Source organism: Amblyomma maculatum, chromosome 1 (assembly GCF_055883805.1).
Source record: "Amblyomma maculatum isolate TAMU_Amacu chromosome 1, ASM5588380v1, whole genome shotgun sequence".
NCBI lineage: Eukaryota > Metazoa > Arthropoda > Arachnida > Ixodida > Ixodidae > Amblyomma > Amblyomma maculatum.
This window is the reverse complement of record NC_139344.1, coordinates 233,674,520-233,693,698: the sequence shown is the minus strand read 5'-3', so window position 1 is coordinate 233,693,698 and position 19,179 is coordinate 233,674,520. Positions and strand designations below refer to the sequence as shown.

The window sequence follows — 19,179 nt, the reverse complement described above, 5'->3', positions numbered from 1 at the left end:
ATCATGTGCGTTTGGTCACAATCTTGACCAGAAAAATGTACCAGATGAAGCCCGTAGCATTTTCCTCACTCTTAAAATAAACTGTTGATGTCATTCGTGTCGTCACAAGAAGTTACAGTTGGGCTAGTTTTGGGTGACATCCAATGTGAAAGCAGCCATCTGCGCGGCTCGGCTCGCTCATATTATTGGCCCAGTTAATGATGTGAGTCATTGGTCAAGTCAAAATACCAAGTCATCATGAAGATTTCACAAGATATAATGTTAAGACTCGTGAGCAGCTTATGCAAGCCCCGTGGCGTTCTTACTCGTATCTGCATTTTAAAAATAGACGAGCATGACTAAATAGCTTGCCAACCTCTCGTGTTAACCCTTGCAGATTCATAGATTGCGAAAGAGTGTTTGATTCGGTTGAAAGTCAGTAGTCAAGCAAGAATTGTTTGAGGACACAGGGCGAGGCAAAAGCGAGAGAAAAAAGTGATTCTGGCTTCCTGCTGAAAATTGCTTTCCGACTCACACGCTTCTCCGCCCTCTCTTGGCGTGGGTACAGACCCGTTTACGAAACTAGGTGGCGACCGGGAATGCCTGACGTCTTTAGAACTTGCCCTCACTCGCATTTCTATAGGGTAAAGTAGAATGTTCAATGTAAAGCGGAACTTTTCTAAGTGCATTTAACTCTTTCAGAGCACCAAACCTACGCATATAGGTACAGTTTAAGTTTTATGAAACGCTTTTTATGTCTCTCTCTTTGCTTGAGGCGCGATTTCTTCCCGTCCACGTATTTACATGTTATCTATCGACAGCAACCCCTGGCACGGGTTATCTTCACAGTACCCAGATACTTCGTGTACGTACAGTACGGTCCACTGTTAAAAGGAATATCTAGCCGCGTGACCGCAACGCTCCTTTGATAAGCGGCGAGAATTGGAAACACCAGGCACATGCGCAGCGAGTGCGAAAGGAGGAGTCAGCTGTGTGTCGTCTGCTATGGCGCTCTCCTGGCGCTTGACTTGTGGAGGCGCAATATCTAAAATGCCAAACCTGACCTAAAATTATAAACCTTATTCTACTCGCTGTTAAGTAGAATGCGAGTATTTTTCAAAATATATGTCTTTCATTATCGATTCTTCTGATGCAATTTTTCCGCGCGCAGATGTGATGGAGGAGACTTCTATTTCTCGTCCACTTTCTGCTCTAAACCTACAATATTCTCCTGTTGCTGCAGGGGCCGATCATAATGGGAAAAACTAAGCAACACGTCAGGGCGTTCTCCCGGCTTTGTCTGTTGCGTCGCGGTCACACTCGGTCGTACTTCTTTTAATGCAACAGCATTTATTGCCTCATTCTTCGTGTGACTAGAAAATTAATCTTGTACTTATTGGTCACCCAGAAGTCGATAATGAAATCAATCACTCAAACTTAATCATGGTAAGACTTAATCAGGCATAGTCATAGTCATGGTTGGGTAGTCGTAGTTATCTATATTTATAGATAGTCGTGGCAGGCTTAGTCATGGTTACTCTATAGTCATAATTATTCTGTGACAATGATAGACTGACTAACCACCCTATGACTATGCCTAACAATGACTGACTAAACATATGAATGCTATGACCAGCTATGACTATTACCAAAATGACTTAATAACCATGACTATATGACTATGAAAACGACTCCAACCATAAATATACCTACCGATGACTATGACAATGGTTACCCATAGTATGGATAGCCCTAGTGATGGTTAGTCAATCGTGAACATCACAGTCATGATTAGTAATAGTCATGGCATATTCATAGTTGGCCAATCACGGTTTGTCATGATCGTAGTCATGGTTAGTCATATTAACTGCATATTCACAGTTGGCCAGTCGTGGTTTGTCATAATCATAGTCATGGTCATAATCATTGTCAAGATTAGTCATAGTTATGGTCACAATCATGATTAGTCATAGTCAAGTAATGGTTAGTCAGTCATAGTCACGATTATACTAATTATGACTATGGCTATCTAGGGATATATCCATGACTATAACCATTGTCATAGTCATAATCATTGGTAGTAATTTTATGGTTCAGCCATATATGATTATTCAATATCGTAGTTCATCATAACCATAGTCACGGTCAGTCATAGTCAGTCATCGATAATCATTGTAGTTATTTAGAGTCGCCTAGTCATAGCATAGTCATGGCTAGTCTAGCCATGGTCATAGACGTATTAGGATTACGACTAACCATATTGACACACTAACCATGACTATGACTACGACTAACTTATTAAATCTTAATTATCATGGTTATGTACAGTCAATGATTTCATTATTAATTTCTGGGTGACTGACAGGTACGAAGGACTTTTTCTGGTCACACTTTCAGGCCACACGAAGCATGAGGCAATAAATGCTGTCGCATTAAAAGTACTAGCCGAGTGTGACCGCGACGCAACAAAGCACAAAGCCGGGAGAACGCCCTGACGGGTTTCTTAGTCTTTCCTTTATGATCGCCCCACTGCAGCAACTGGAGAATGTCATATGCTTGGAGCAAAAAGGGGACGAGCATAGATGTCTCCTCCATCACCTCTGTAACGTGGAAAAATTGCATCCGAAGAATCGACAACGAAAGAAATATATCTTGAAAAATACCAACCGTCAACTTATCTGCCGGAAGAATACAGTTTAAAATTTTAGTTCAGTTTTTGCATTCTAGATATTCCACCTCCCCAGGAGAGCGCCCTAGCAGATAACGCAAAACTGACTTTATCTTTCGGACCTACTGCGCATGTGCTTAGTGCTTCAACTTCTCGGTTATTGAAGGGGGCGCTTCGCAGAGCGCTGCGGCCACGCGGCGGGGTGTTGCATTTAACAGTGGACCATACTGTACAAGAACCAGATGACAAACCAGTCTGGTGCAAAAATATTCACCTCTGTAGGCTGTTCACGCTATATAACCTACTTTCTAGCACCTGGTTCAGCCTGAGCTCTTGCACAAATATCCACTAGTCAAATCTAAAAACTCCCAAGAGTCGTTTAACCATGCCGCCAGGAAGCGCGCACAAAGTGCCTTTCTTAGAATACACATCATGGCATGCATGAGCTCACATCCTATCCACCATAACATCCCTAGATATCTGGGGTATCAACGAGGCGCTCAATCGTGAACTGAGGGCGCGCAGTAGCTATTTGTCGAAAGTACTCTACGCGGAGACAAAAAAATCACAAGGGAAGCTGCAGAAGGAAACTAGCTAGCTAGTACAGGAGCGTAAAATTGACCCTGGCACTGTCCACATCGTCATTGGTTGCTAAACAAAAGCTTCAGTGCGCATCATTTCCACATGCAAAAAAGTAAGCAGCTTCTTTTCTCTTTTCCTTAAATGTACTAATATCTCACCTAAAAATGACGTTCTTAGAAAGTCAGGAAATGATAGAAGGCTAATCATTTTTTGCACTTTCATCTCCACAGAAACTTTAAGCTAATGAAGTAGAAGCCATAAACGTTTAAGTATTTTTTTTTTCAGAAGAGTTTTAGTCCCCGAAGACGCCAAAACTTATTTCGGTTAAAAATAATTGGCAAAAATGAATAATAACTAAAAGCCATGTTTCTAGACGATTTAAAGTAACCTTGATAATAGTAAAAAAAAAAAAAAAAAAAAAAAAAAAAAAAAAAACCATAAAGGCAATCCGAACGCGTTGTACCTGTGCTTTCTGAGAAAACAGGTCTCATATGTGCCTCAGAAATACAGTGGAAGAACAGAGCCCGCCCTGAGCTCTTAAGTGGGGTGCAGAAGAAGTACGTATAAATGCGGTGGTAAATATCAATGGAAACCGCACAACGACCGCGACCGCAGTCCTCTACACGACGAGTGATATAGCCCTCCACCGCATGCATGAAGAAAAACACTAGGTAAATATATTTTAGGCCTGCCATATTGTACACAACAGCGCGACTTCACGGTTCTTTGTTGGCACGACAAATAGGGCGCTACGGTTTTTGACTCGGGTTCACCTGAATGCGCCCTCTCGAAGAAGGTAGGTGTCTGGCATCATTAACCGCAATTTGTGGTGTACACGTGCTCCAAGTACTATACATGTGGGATTTGTAAAGTTGTATGCTGTGAGCACTATATACAGGGGCGGATTATAGAATAAATTTGTTCTCAAAATCACTGAACGTAACATATGCCGTGCCTAACTTGATTCTCACGATCGCGAAAATGTTTACGTTCCATGCTCAACTTTTCTTGTTATCAGCAACTGAAGCCATCTGTTGGCCGCTAGTAGCGAACACCGCGTACCTGAATGAGGATATTTAACCTCCTAATTTCGAATAAAAATTCTAGGAAATCCAGAGGCGTTTTGTGCAAAATGGTAATTACCACGGCTGACTTCCTCGCTGTAAAACCTGGCGTATAAAATGCTACTTCCAGAGTTATCTATGGTTGTATACCTGGAAGTTTCATAGAACTTGATACCTTTCGAACGTTAAAAATAACTGTGGGTATTGGTTTCTTTGTGAGGACGAATGATAATGAGTGACGATAACGCACCCCTCTGTGTTAGTAAAAACCCAAAGTGATAAACGAGTGCACGCGACTGTTTTTACGCGCAACTTACATATCTGGTTCCTGCGGACTATGCATACCGGGTGCGGACAGTCTGATTTTTATCTTGTTTGGTCTGCATACAGTCCTATGCCTATATACATTGTACTGGCTATAGGTAAGAACTTACGGCACGCATAAGGAGAAACTCGCACTTAACCATATAAGTATATATACTTGCATATGTATGCGCGCAAGGAAGGGATAAAGCGACGAAAATTGAGCAAAGATAGTTCGATAACTTGCTCCCTTGCGTGCCTTCCACAGATCGCCCGTGTCATCTTGAGCGCGGCTTTTACCCTGCCTTCTTATGCTTTCACTAGGCTCCTTCAACCTTTTTTTCAGCAGTAATTCTGTTCGTGCCACCTACGCATCGAAAATGAATCCAACGCGAGCTCGGCAGTATAAGCAAGAACCGGGGCACGTTCATTCCGCCAAGGCGCAAGCAAGCCCGTGTGCATTCTATGTTTCTTTTTTTTTTTCTTTTTTCGATGCGCTTTTCTGGGAAGCGCTCTAGGTGCCTTATCGGCATTAAGGACGAGCACGAGCTGCTCACGGCGCGCCATTCCGGAAAACAGCTCGCGACGACGCGATGTGCGGAGGGACACGGTGCGGAATGAGCGGCGGCAGCGGCGACGAGATTCGCCAAGTTCGCCGACAACCAGGAAAACGAGACAGAGACCGAAGGTCATCGACAATGACACCGCTCGCAGAATGTAAAACTGGCGACTTGCATCGGGTCCTTTGTCCTCGCGCCGCGCACGTAGGGAGGCGCGGTGAAAAACGATCCGACCCAAAGTGATGGCGAGCCCAGATGCTTAGCCCACTTTTAGCAGGACCGACGTTCGCTGCGCGTGTTGCCAGGCTGCTTTTGGTGTAACTCCGCCTCGTGAACGTGCAGGCCGAGTCGCGTATACAAAACAGGCGAAATGTGCGAGCAAAAAGTCGCCTCTCTACAAGCGAAAATAAATCGAGGAAGTTGTTGGAGCTTAAATTTTCTATGCACGAAAAGTAAAACACCGGTGATTTAGAGCGAAACAAACATAAAAAGCACGTACTAAAATAGGTGCTTGCAAAACAATTTTGAATGCGGGAAAAGGATTCGAAAGCCAGCTTGTTCTAAACAGCATACAAGAAGGGGAGCAGAACTTTGTCGCAAACACTCATAAGATTTCAAATGCGCACTTCGCGAAGCTTCTGTTATGACGAGTCCGTTCGTGCGTGAGCGTACGTGTGCGTGCAAAACAATTTCGGAAGTGCCAGAAATACGCAGCACGTTGTTTTTTTCTGGCTGGCGAAGAACGCCTGCTGTGGTTGCATGCCCCATTACAGCATTCATGTCATCAGGTTTGCACCTGGGCGAAGTGAGGGGGATCATTTAGATACCTATGGACTCCTAATCCCCGTAGAAAAGAGGGTGCAGTTCGCATTCCAAAGAGCTTTTTTCCGAAATGTAAAACTTTGGGAGACTCTTAAGCCCCTCCTTAATGCGTGTGACGCGACAGTCATGGCTCTCATCTGTGGCTCCCCTTGCGGACCCTCGTTCGCGTACATGCCCTTTGCTACTCACTTAATCCTTGATTTGTGTCTATATTATCGCACACATACTCATTAGCATACAGTGTTAAGCTACCCAGTTACTTGAAAGACAACCCGACATATATATAAGGCCCCGTTTCAAGCAAGGCCGCACGAGCGTGTCTGAGTGTCCTATAGGATGTCTGAATCTGAATCCAAGGGTCCCCGAAGGTTCGCTCCCATCTCACCCTCCCATACCAAAGGAGGTGCCCGAGTTACCAGATCCTGCCAACTCGCCAACGTCATGTGGCCTCTCGTGACGTCACGCAGCGTGTCGACTAATCGGTGCCCGGCCATTTCACCTACCAAATACCACACCCGCCGAAAAGAAGCCTGCGCGTGATTTTTCACTTTTCACGCCGACGCCGAGAGTGCCGACGCCGAAACGCCGGATTTTATTGAGGGCGGGGCCGTGTGCACCCAGTCCGATTGTGAACGGAGCCCCGTGGTTGAGTCCACTGCTGTTTATTGAAGGAGCCCTGGACCCGTGGCTGGTGAGCCAGCGTAGCCGACGTCGACGTTGTTGCCCTCGTAAAACGCTGGGATTGTTCCGAAAACCGCGAGCGTTCGAACTCGTGACTCGTGAGTCAAACTTAACCGCTTCGTCGGCGGCGCAGTTGCCGATGGCAGCGCCGGCACAAGGCCTTTAATGCTATCGAATTAAATAAACAGATTCACAGTTCTGCCCAAAAGCAAAACCGCTGTGATGTCCGGAGATTTCCGAATATGATGATGACGGTGATGGACTGATTTTTTATGGCGCAAGGGCATCTCGGGCCAAAGAGCGCCAAACTTAAGGTGAAGGATCAGCTCAAGTCAATAAAATGTCCTGGGTGTGATGTTTAATGACTTAAAAACAATGGTGTATTGGGGCAAAAAGTTCCTTCGCAGTGTATAATCTAAAAACAGCGGTGTATAGGGCCTAAAACATTGATTCCCGATGTATAGTGGTCTAAGTAAAAAATTAAAAGGAGACATGTACAGGGTCGTCCACTTCTAGCTATAACACGGTCACTGCTTTCAAAGCAACATTGCGCCCGACGTAGGCATATATAGATGCAAAGCGATGCGAGCACAGAAGGACCCGGGCGTGTTGCTTCACATGGCCTGCCACTAAGCTATATTGCATGGCCGAGTCGGACGCAGTGACGCTTTGAAAGCAGTGACCATGTTATAGCTAGAAGTGGACGAGGCTGTACATCCCTGCGCAAAAGTGGAGAGACCAGGGGAACTGCCGCAATTATTATTTTTCTGTATAAAAAGATGCACCTGAATAATTTTCTTGGGCAAGAGGACAAGTATATTAGTGAGGCTACCCTATGCATAACTTAGAAATAATCGCTTCACCGTCAGAAAAAGTTGCCGTACAGTTTTGTCAAAATGCATGGTCGCTACACTTTTTGCGCAAGGGTGTACATATTAAAAGGCTAAGCTGTCCCAGCAACAATTCTTTAAAAGAAAACTTAGCCATGTAAATAAAAGAAATGGGCTGAAGCCCACGTTGATAAAAAATTCCATTGGATTATCACTAAGAAAGATGGACATATGTGTGGGTATTTGTTTCTTGTGCAATTCGGAAAAATGACGTCTCCTTTGCTGTTCAAGTCTCGGACATTCAATGAAAACATGGATCACTGGAAGCCGGTCACCGCATCTCGAACAATGTGGTGCAGGAGAGTTTGTTAAAAGGTATGGATGTGTCGTATATGTGTGACCAATCCTCAGTCTGCACAGAGCTACTTTGCATCTGTCTCGTTTTTCTGTAGTTTAAGCTATCCTTGGTCTTATTGTGTGTAGTTTATTCTCAGTTGCTGTGTCCCATTTCTCTTGTCATTGCTGTCGGATCATGCTTTTAATGCGTGGCTTGAGGTCCTGATATGTTATCTTGTCCATGTATGTGGGGTTTTGAAGGGCAGCTGACACAGCAAGCCTATCAGCTGCCTCGTTACCTAGTATACAACGGTGGCCTGGCATCCAGCACAGTGTAATTTAAAGTTCTAGTTTATGGGCAGACATCAGGTTGTTAAAAAGGGAATTCAGGATTGCATTCTTATGCAATTTCCAAGTGGATAGGGAGCTTAAACACGGAGGGAATCTGTGTAGATGACCGATGTCTGTATTTGCTTTTCTATAATATGTATCACAGCTAACAGGATACCGTGGCATTCAGCGGTAAATATACTTGTATGTCTGTTCAGTGTTTCTGACAGTGAAAACTGTGGTCCGTGTGCTGCACAGGAGACTTGAGCAGACTTTGAAGCATGAATGTAATGCTCATTGCATATGTACTTTGCCTGAAGTGACATGAAGTGCTGCTGTATGGCAATAGGGGACGCATGTTTCCCAACTTCAAGGAGGAGGAGGAGGAGAAAACGTTTATTTACAATGAAATGATTTAGGGAGGGAGGTGCGTATGGTTGTGGAGCTCGGACAGCGGCGGCGGCCGACTTCAAGGAACGATAGGTCAAAATTAACAGCGTGCATTTCCCAAGGAGGGATTAAATCTTTTAAGGAAGGTGTATGAAGATTGGCAACCGGAACGTCTCTGATTGAATATGGAGGTGTTAGAGGTGGTTTTCTCTAGAAAAGTTGTGTGCTAGTTGTGTCTAGCAGGAGCCGGCGACATGGATGATCCAGTTGGCATAGTACCTTCGTAGCAAAAGTTACACCAGTAAATTCTCTCCTTCGTAGCAACGACCATCGGTTTCGCCTCGACATAGCGGCTAGCGATTGGGCTAGTTCGAAAAGCATCCGTGGCGAGGCGAAGGCCGAGGTGGTGCACCGGATCGAGCAATTTTAGAGCAGAGGATGATGCTGATCCATTGGCCATCGAACCATAGTCAATGCGTGATAGAACTACGCTATTCAGAAGGCTCAGAAGGCAGTCACGGTCTGTGCCCCATGACATGTGAGACAGAATTTTTAGCAGATTCATTGCTTTGAGACATTTCAGTCGCAATTGCTTTATATGTGCAATGAAGGAAATTATTTAGTCAACAACTACGCCAATAAATTTATGTTCTTTTTTAACGGCAAGGCTATGACCATTCAGTGTAATGTTGGGGTCAGGTCTGATATCACGCTGCTTAGAGAAAAGTACGCAAACACTCTTTTCAGAGTTAAATTTAAACCCATTGTCATCAGCCCACCTAGAAAATTTGTTAACACCTAGTTGGATCTGTCGTTCACAGATGCCTAAGTTGCAAGATTTGAAGGTTATCTGGACGTCATCAACATATATAGAACAAGGAAAGATTTTTGGCAGGCAAGCTTTTTAGAGAGTTAATTTTGAATGAAAAGTGTGCAGCTGAGAACACCCCCTTGAGGGACACCATTTTCCTGTGTGTACTGCTTTGAGTATGTATTGCCAACACGAACTTTGAAGGTTCTTTCAGAAAAGAAACTTCGTATTGTATTAAACATGTTCCCTGTGATGCCAAGAGAGAAGAGGTCGCGGACGATACCATAGCGCCAAGTGGTATCATATGCTTTTTCAAGATCGAAAAAGACAGATAAGCAATGTTGTTTATGCACAAAAGCATCCCTTGCATAAGACGCAAATGCAATGAGCTGATCAGCTGTTGACCGCACAGACCTAAAACCAGCTTGGTTTTGATGAAGACGACCATTGTATTCAAGGAAATGAAGAAGGCGACGGTTTACCTTTTTTTTTTAAAAAAAAAAAAAAAAGAAAGCTTGCATAGGCAGCTGGTTAGAGCAATAGGCCGATAACTAGCAGCAGTGTGGACTCTTTTCCGGGTTTTAATATTTGAATAATGATCGCTTCCTTTCTGATCGCTTAGGAAAGCGTCCCTTGGCCCATATTTTATTATACAGGCAGAGTAGGGTTTCAAGCGTGTCCACATGCAGGTGCCCGACCATTCCATATGTGATTTTGTCAGGACCATGGTGCTGAGTTCTCACATGTGCCTAATGCATTCTTCAACTCCTGCATGGTGAATGGGCTATTGTACCCTCCTGGGCATGGTATTTTATCGTGTATAGGCTTCCTCTCCTCAGTTACCTTGTGCCGCAAAAAGGAACCTGTATAGTGCGCTGAGCTGAATATGTATTCTAAGTGTTGCCCTAGTGTGTCTGCTTGATGTTCAAGAGAGTCACCACTGGCGCTGACAAGGGGTGTTCAGAGTGCTATATCCTTTGAGTGCTCTTATCTTGTAAACTTTGTGTACTACATCAGAATAAGGGTTCACAGACGAAAGAAACGATGACCAGCTTTCTCGCTTGGAGATGCGTCGAACAAGCCTGCCATTTATTTGCCTTTGCGCTTAAAGGCTACTATAGGTTTTCAGGTGTGGGGTATCGGCGTAACTTCGACCATGCCCTGTTTTGAGTTTCATGAGCAGTCTTACATTCTGCATTCCACCAGGGTCTTCGTTTGTTCCGTGGCTTACTTGATGTTTGTGGAATGTATTTTTCTGTAGCCTCTGTAATGTGCAGCGTGATCAAGAGTTGAGTTTCACCAACGCCTAAGGCAGTAACTGATGAACAGGACAATGCTGAGTGTTCCCTGAACATCTCCCAGTCGTTCGCATATTCCTTAAATATTTTGGGATTAGTCACATTTTCATTTTTATTGCCTGTATACTTTACATAAATGGGAAATTGGTCACTTACATACAGATTGTGAATAACAACCCTCTCTGTAGCTGCCAAGAGCATTGGGGAGCCAATAGCTAAATCAATGGCTGTGTATGTATTATGAGCTAAGCGGTAGTACGTTGGCTCTTTTGAGTTGAGCAAACATGATCCTGAGGACAATAAGAACTTTTCAATTAGCACATCTCGGGAGTCCGTTCTTGGACATCCCCATAATGGGTAGTGGGCATTAAAGTCTCCGACCAGCAGCCATGGTTCTGGAAGTTGATCAATCAGCTTTACAAAATTTTCGCTACATAGCCTATAATATGGTGGAATGTACAGCGAAAACACTGTTATTTTATCGAAAATTAAGGTTTGTATTGCGACTGCTGTATTAAGCGAGATGTTCCGACAAGAAATTGATTTTTGAGTTACAGTGGCAACGTCACCAGAGGGGTGAGTGCTGCCGTGCCTATGTTTCCTGAAAACAAGATACTGCTCGAGGAAACTCGAATGTTGATTTTAAATGCGTTTTTCGCAAACAAAGTATGTTTGGTTGGTGTTCGGCGAGGATTTCATTCCGTCATCCCGATTTTTGAGCAGTCCTAGCACTTTTTATAAGTGTGGAAGAGAGCGAGAGAGTAGGTTTAAGACTCGCCGCCATTATCAGACGGCTTAATTGGCGTATATGTTTTTATTTATTAACGTAAAATAAAAATAAAATCAAGCTTATTTTCGCCACTTGGTACAAATGAGCGAAAACAGGTGGCTGGAGTAAAAGCTGCTTTCTTTGCAGCTTGACGACGCTCCAGCCACCTTTACATCAGCAGCAGTGAAAAGGCGAAAACTACACGCGCGAAATGTTTTTTCCTATTCAACAGGCCCTTTCTAAACATGAGGCCAACAAAGAAGATTGCATCGAAGTGGACATAAAGAGCACAGGTAACATGGTCTTTATAAAAACTGAAAGCAATGGATTGTTACACGAAGAGATTGCTAATGTGTGTATGTGGCATTGCAAGAACATCTAGGCACTGGAAATCAATGTCGTTCAAAAGGGATGGTAGTGAGTACTTTATTCTTTCAACCCCAAATCCAGTACGTGAAAAAGGAACATACCACGGTGGTTGGTACCTAAAAGCGTATGCCTTTGTCACTGTTTTAAGGTTTGTTAAATTTAAAACTGTTTTTGACCTTCCTTGCACTTTTCTTATAGGCATACATCAGTTTGTATGGGTAAATATTTTCCGCCGATATGATCCTGTGTTTTTTGAAAAGTGCTAGTGCATGTTCCAAACGAGACGTACTCGCTATATCGCGGACGGCTTTCTTTTGTAGTAGTACAAGGTTCTGAATATTTGTTATCGAGGTATTCGCCCAAACTAAGGAAGTGAATTTGAGAATTAAAAAGCGCGTTGTAAATAAGTTTCTTGATATTGACAGGAAGTATTCGGCGACTTCGGTTCAAGATACCTACAACCCTGCTAAGCTTTAATGAAATTCTTTTAATATGCTCATTCCATAAAAAATGTTCAGACAAAACTACTCCTAGTGTTTTGATATGTTTTACTGCTTTTATGCAATAGGGACCTAAGCGAAAGTAATCAGGAGATGTAATTGGCGTTCCTGGTGCGCGGAATAAGACGCATAATATTTTACTTTCGTTTAGTATTAATCTCTTCATTTGGCACCATTCCTGTAGTTTACAGCAGAAAATATATCCTATTTCTTTAATCTGTGTTAGGTTCTTACCAGAAACCAGAACCGTGCAGTCGTCTGCATAAATTATATATTTACAGTGGCTTACAATTCATACAATATCATTAATATAAAAAGAAATAGGATAGGACCAAGAATACTGCCTTGTGGAACTCCGGATTTTACTGGTTTTAAACTCGATTTAGGATGGCTTAATTCGACGTACTGGTGTCGTCCCTGAAGGCAGGATAGAATTAGTTGCTGCGAAATTCCGCGGAAACCTTAGCGTTCTAATTTGTCAAGAAGTATAAGGTGATTTACAGAATCAAATGTTTTTCGGAAATTTATAGATTCCTAGTGTTGGCAATTTATTCTTTAAGTTCTCCAATACTATTTCTTTATGAACTAAGAGAGCGTCTTCTGTAGAATAGAACGTCCTAAATCCAAACTGATGTTCGGTTAACAAGCTGTACTTTTCAGCAAAATCTAGAATGCGTGAATTAATCATCTTCTCTAATCCTTTTGAAACTATTGGCAGTATAGAAAGTGGACGGTAATTGGTGATTTCATTTTTATCTCCCCCTTGTGCATTATTATTATTTTAGCAACCTGCATCTGTAGTGGAAATTCACCAGTTAAGAATGAAACATTGTAAATGTGTGTTAAAATGGGTGCTATGGCAACTATCACATGCTTCATATGTTTAATTTCTAAATCATCTACATCGCGCGCCCTACTGTTCTTAAGTCCTTGAAAGAGCCTTGTTACCTCTGATACAGAAGTGGGGCGGAAATATAAGGTATTTTGAAGGTCCGGAATATTTCTTGCGGCTTCAGAGTAGTATGTGCTACTGCCGACCTCTATAAAGAAATAATTGAATTTGTTAGCCAGATCCATTCCGCTTATCTCTATACCATCAACAACGAGGCTATCAATCCTTGCCTGCTGTTTATTTTTGTTTATGATGTCATTTAGCTTTTTACACACTACATCGGTCTTTTTCGAGCAATAGTTGTGAAAAAATCCGCAGATAATAGTCGTCCTTTGCAGACTTTAGACTCTTATATAATTTATTTCTCAAGGATTTGAATTCCTCTGATTTATTTGTATCGCGACTGAATGAAAGAGTGATAAAGTTGGGTTTTCTCTTTGATAAGCTTAACATGATGGCGAGTGACCGAAGGTTTACGCGCCTTTTTATGCTGTCGGCGTGATTTGATTTGGAGGAGGTGTTGTAGTGTTTTTTCAAAATTTTAATAAAGTCTTCATAAGCAGCGTTAGCATCATTAAACGTAAAAACGTCGTTCCAGTCAGTTTGCATGATGGCGTGTCGAAAGTTCGTTATTGCGTCAGGAGTTATTTCACGATATTTTATTACATCGAACTTACTGGGTTTGGAAACTTTAGCACTCTTAGTAATGAAGAAAATTGGCAAATAATCGCTGATGTCACTGCTAAGTCTTCCTGACACACTATCTTCAGCAGTGTGATTTGTAACAATCAAGTCGAGTAGGGTTGATGTGGAACAAGTAATTCGCGTCAGACCGCTAATAACATTCCGGACACAGTTACTGTGCATAATCACTAAAACGTCAATGGCGGGACTAGTTTCTTTTTGGATATCTAAATTCATATCACCACCTATTCTAAGAATACCTGCCGTTTTATTGGCGTAGGATAGCAAGGAGTCAAAAAAGCTATTAAATGCAGAAAGGCTACCGTTGGGTGGTTTGTAGAGGACTGTAAAAACATTTCCATCGTTTCTAATACATAGAGCTTCATAATGTTTACACATCACGCTGTACTCATTTACGATCTCATAACCTGACAAAGAAATCAGGATGGATACGCCCTCTCCTCTGCTATATTTACAGTTGATGCAGAAATGATTGTAATCTGGTAGTACTAAGCATTCTGAGTCACTGATTTACTATGTTTTCGTAAACATTATTATATCAAATGTAATACTGCATGATTCAAGCAGAAAAAGTGTGTCACCGCGTTTGAGGTCACAGATCTAGCGTTAAGGTGAAAAAGCTTAATCGATTTGTTCGCGTTGTTGGCTGCCACTTTTTCAGCTAAATGCTCTAGAAGGACAAGGTCGGTAGCCATTATCACCAAATGCGGTGGTCAGTGCCTAGGCATGCATATGCGATCAGGTTTTAACCTTTAGAACTGATCTTATCGACATCACTTTCTGGCAGTATTTGTAACACGGTCGACGTTTCAGTGCGGCGCGCAAGAACTGTGCCGATTTTTGTCCACACAAACTTCCAGTTGTGTTGGCGCTTTCGAGCGATAGCCAGCCCTAAAAGTTTCTTGACCAGAGGGCAGAGGTGTTCATTTATATAGATCGGCAGCTCTTCGGATGACTCTACCGAGGAAACGGTGAGCAGTCCAATGTCTTTGTTCAGGATTCTTTTTCTGCGAGCTTTCTCAAGAAACTTGTCGCGTTTCTCACGCTTCTGGAATTGTACGACTATGGTCTGATTTTTGTCTGGTGGTGACTGGATGACAGACGTCTATGTCGTTGGCTGCTATCGGTTCACCGTCGGCTTTGCCAATCTTATCAAGGATGTCAGGGAGCTTTTCATTCTGCTCTTCAATAACGCCTTTAATTTCCACGTTCCGGTTTCTTGTGTACTGCTCTGATTTAACTAGATTAGATTCACGTGCCTCAAGGTCCTTTTCAAGTGAACGTACTTGCAGCCGAAGGGCGTCATTTTTTTTAGCGACTTTTTTCACTGGCGGTGGCTTCAAGTCGCTGGTTCGCCTCATCCAAGCTAAGCCCAATGAAGTTCCTACTTTTTTTCATTTCCTCTTAGTCGGTACGAACACCTCCGTCCTCAGTACGACAGTTTCGTTCCATTGACTCTTTGAAAGCTTTTAGTTCGGCCTTGATGATGAAGCAGTCCAGCAGGCCCCGCTTCTCATCAGCGGACTCCTTAGGCGTCATTGACGCTGCGGAGTCCAGGCTCACCTCCATTGCCTCGGGTGAAGGCATGGAGGGAGATTTTTCATGAGGGACCAAGTCCCTCTCAGATGCATTTGGTCTCCCGGGTGTCTGAGAGATAGTGATTTCCGGGATCGCAAAGATTGGTGCAGCCGGCGGCTGCTTAGTGAGAAGCCGTGGTACGAGCACGTCAGCAGCACTGCACGTCAGCTGGAGCACGTTAGCGTGACCACCGTTACTAGACGCGGCCTGGCTCCCCTGAGCGTTGCGTCAGCATATGGAGCGGAGAAAAGCATTCTATTTTTTCCGCGCCTCTCCGTATGATATTTGCTCAGTTACCTTTAAATTTATTACTTCCTTTTCGGCATGAAAGGCCGCATAGGACCGTGAGTATGCAGGGTGTGTGCCCTCGCAGTTTAAACATTTGAAGTCAGTTGCACCGCAGTTATCTGTTGCCTGGTCATGTGCGCTGCACTTTGCACAGGTAAGACGCGTCCTCGGCATGTCTGGCTACTATGGCTACGTACCAATGACATTTGAAACCCCTGCGGGGCCTGGCTTGGTATGTATGGGCTAATTTTGCATCGGATGAATTCCACATTGATGAATTCAGGAAGTGTGCTCTGGTTGAAAGCGAGAACGGTATGTTTTGTTCTTATTTCCTCATTCTTTCGCCTGATTGTTATTCGTCGAACTGCAGTTACGCCTTGACTCTGGAGACCCTCAGGGAGGTCTGATTCTGTTTCATTTAGGAGGTCTCGCTCAGTAATCACCCATGGCAGCTGTTAAGACTGCGGTGAGGTGATACTTGAACGTCAAGGTGAGCAAATGTTTTTATTGCGAAAGCAATACTACGCTCATGAACGGCCTTTCGCGTAGCGGTGGCCGGTAGCCACGTTTGATTTTTAGAATGACCTCTGAGAGACGGGCTACCAAGTCGACGTCGTCGCGTAGCAGCGGCCGGTAGCCACGGCGCGCCGCACTCCTCCCGCTAGAGGCGCTGCGCCCTAGACCTCTGACGTCATACCAGGAGGAAGAGACGGTTGAGTCCATGGTCCAGTCGTCGCGTAGCGGCGGCCGGTAGCCACGACGCAGCGCGCTCCTCCCGCTAGAGGCGCTGCACGCTAGACCTCTGACGTCATACCAGGAGCGAGAGACAGGCTACCTAAAGTCCCTTGATAATTTGGGCTTTAGGGCTACCAAGTCGAGTCGTCGCATAGCGGCGGCCGGTAGCCATGCGTGAAGACGCGGCGCATTGCGTTCCTTCTGTTGGGGGCGCTGCGCTCGCTTTGACGTCACAATAGAGAGGTAGGTGGCGGAACCGGGGTATATACTCGCGTTCGCCGTCTGCCACTGCTTCCGCAACTTACCGGGCTTAACTAAAGCTAAGCCTCAGAATTTTTTTTTTTGTTATGAGGAGCTTGTCTGACTGGCTTTTGTCTGAAACCGCTATTGATTGATTGACTTTGGGGTTTAACGTCCCAAAGCGACTCAGGCTATGAGAGACGCCGTAGTGGAGGACTCTGGAAATTTCGACCATCTGGGGTTTAACGTGCACTGACATCGCACAGCACATGGGCGCCTAGCTTTTCGCCTCTAACGAAAAGTGGCCGTCGAGGCCGGGATTCGATCCCGCGTCCTTGGGTATCAGTGGTCGAGCGCCCTAACCACCTCGCCACCCCGGCGGGGCCTGATACCTCTATTAGTAGGTCACCAGATCCTAGTTGAGTGGCTTTATAGATTGCCCCATTGATGGCCTTCAGCGAGTTGGCAGTCAGAAAAACGCATAGTTCGTTTACAGGTTTAGACTGTTATAGAGCGCAGGACAAGAAATTTTGGTAAGTTCTCAGTTGGTGCCATGATTTGTGTAACTTCGGTGCCACTCCTTTTCGGAGGTCGATCAAGTTTTTTATTGCGAAAGCAATATACTCCCATTTTCAGCCCATCGCGTACGGTCGGTAGGCACGTTTGACCTTTATAGACCCCAGATGGCTGTGACGTCATACCATCTGCGAGTTGCGAGAGATGGGCTACCAAGTCGAGTCGTCGGGTGGCGGCGGTCGGTAGGCACGGCTAGAGGGGCTTTAGGCACGGCGCGCTGCAGCTGGAGCCGCGCTGCTACCGAAAGGAGGCGCTGCTATCACCTCTTCTCTCGTAGTTGAGAGGAGGAGGAAAACGATGGGCATATAAATGCTCGCGCATGCTCAGCTGAGGCACTCGCTATGCTTTCTGATAAACAGAAAGAAAATTCACACCTTCTCGATGAAGCCAGGAAATGACAGCGGGCTACAGAGACAGAAGAAGAACAGGAACAGTATCTTGCTCGACAGCGCGCTCAAGATGCAGCTGAACGAGCGCGTCGCGCTCCTCTTGAATCGTCCTCAACCGGTGACGAATCCGAATGGAATGTAATGGACGCTTCGAACAGTGAAGACTCTTTGTCAACGTGCTCACTTAGCAGTCAAGAACGTAAAAATGCAACTAGGCTGCAACGAAGTGTTCAGGAAACAGAAGAAGAACAGCAACGGAACTATAGCGTAGCCATGCTATTATTGCTTTCGCAACCTACCGGGCTTAACTAAAGCTAAGCCCCAGCTAATTTTTTAAAGAGAGTTTTTCCATGCAGTATGGATAGTCTAAGGGGTTCTAATATATGTCGTCTCTGGTTCACTCTTATACGCAGAGGAAGGTCCCTGAGCCTCTCGCCTGGTAGACAGGCGAGGAGCCCATCGGCTGAGACTTGACCACGACCGCCACCGTTCATGGTTTCTTCCCTCCATCTCTCAAAATTTCACCACGGTACGGTTGACAGCTTCGGAATGGGGGCTCAGGGTCCGTGGTGGCGCCAAGTACACAAGGTGCCCCTGCTGGGAATTTCATAATATCAAGGAAATCACCTGATGTTTGTTGGAATGACACTCTCGGTCGAAAACTTTCAGGTGACATGGTGTACCTCTCAACCGTTACATCAGCTGTGAATTTCGGGCAGGCTTCGTATGCCCGGCACCGATCGGTTATGCAGGGGGTACACACCTTCCCCTGGCCTGGAGCTCGGCTTGTCTGGGGTGGATTGCTTGCATATGGATCTTTGACCCATCTTACGTATAAAAAAAATACCATTGGAGCACTTTGAGAGGTTCTCCTTTCAGTCATCATCATAATCACAGTGGTCACGATGATGATGATGAAGACGACGACGATAACTATAATCTGCACGCAGGTGAACAAGCGCTTTTCTAGCCCCACAAAAATTTGCAACATTTAGGCTTGTCGCTAGGCGCCTATCAGATGCCCGAAGCAAACAAATTAAATTTTCAGCCAGGGATGTGCAGATGCGTTCATAAAGTCAGATATTCAAGCACGCCAGTGTGGGCAATGTACGCGACTTCTCCACGCGATAGCCACCATTTAAAGAAAAAGATGTTTGGAGAATCCAATGCGCTCATTGAGGCCCACGTAGTCGCTCGCTGCCGACCCCGCAGACCACGACAGCATGATTCGAACAACTCAGAGAAGCACTCAAGCGGCGAACAGCGAATTCGAGACGGGGGCGCCACCCTTCAGCGACGAGCGTCCCAGTACAAGCAGTGTCCGCCTGCGTGCCAACGAACTGACCGGCGAGCAACCAGCATTGGTTCCAGCGGTGAGCTGTGGCTGTACAAGGACCGCTCAGGCTGCGTGCACGGGCCCTACTCCGATGCGCGAATGGCTTCTTGGTTTGCCGCTGACGAGCTCCAAATGTCGCTGCCCGTGA

The 19,179-nt window shown here is 44.8% G+C and overlaps 1 protein-coding gene across 1 annotated transcript in view; it reads right to left on the bottom strand.

The window, feature by feature from the left end:
* Positions 1-19,179, bottom strand: part of LOC146205907 (uncharacterized) — a 177,020-nt gene that overhangs the window by 87,716 nt on the left and 70,125 nt on the right. The gene's annotated exons all lie outside the window — the stretch shown is intronic.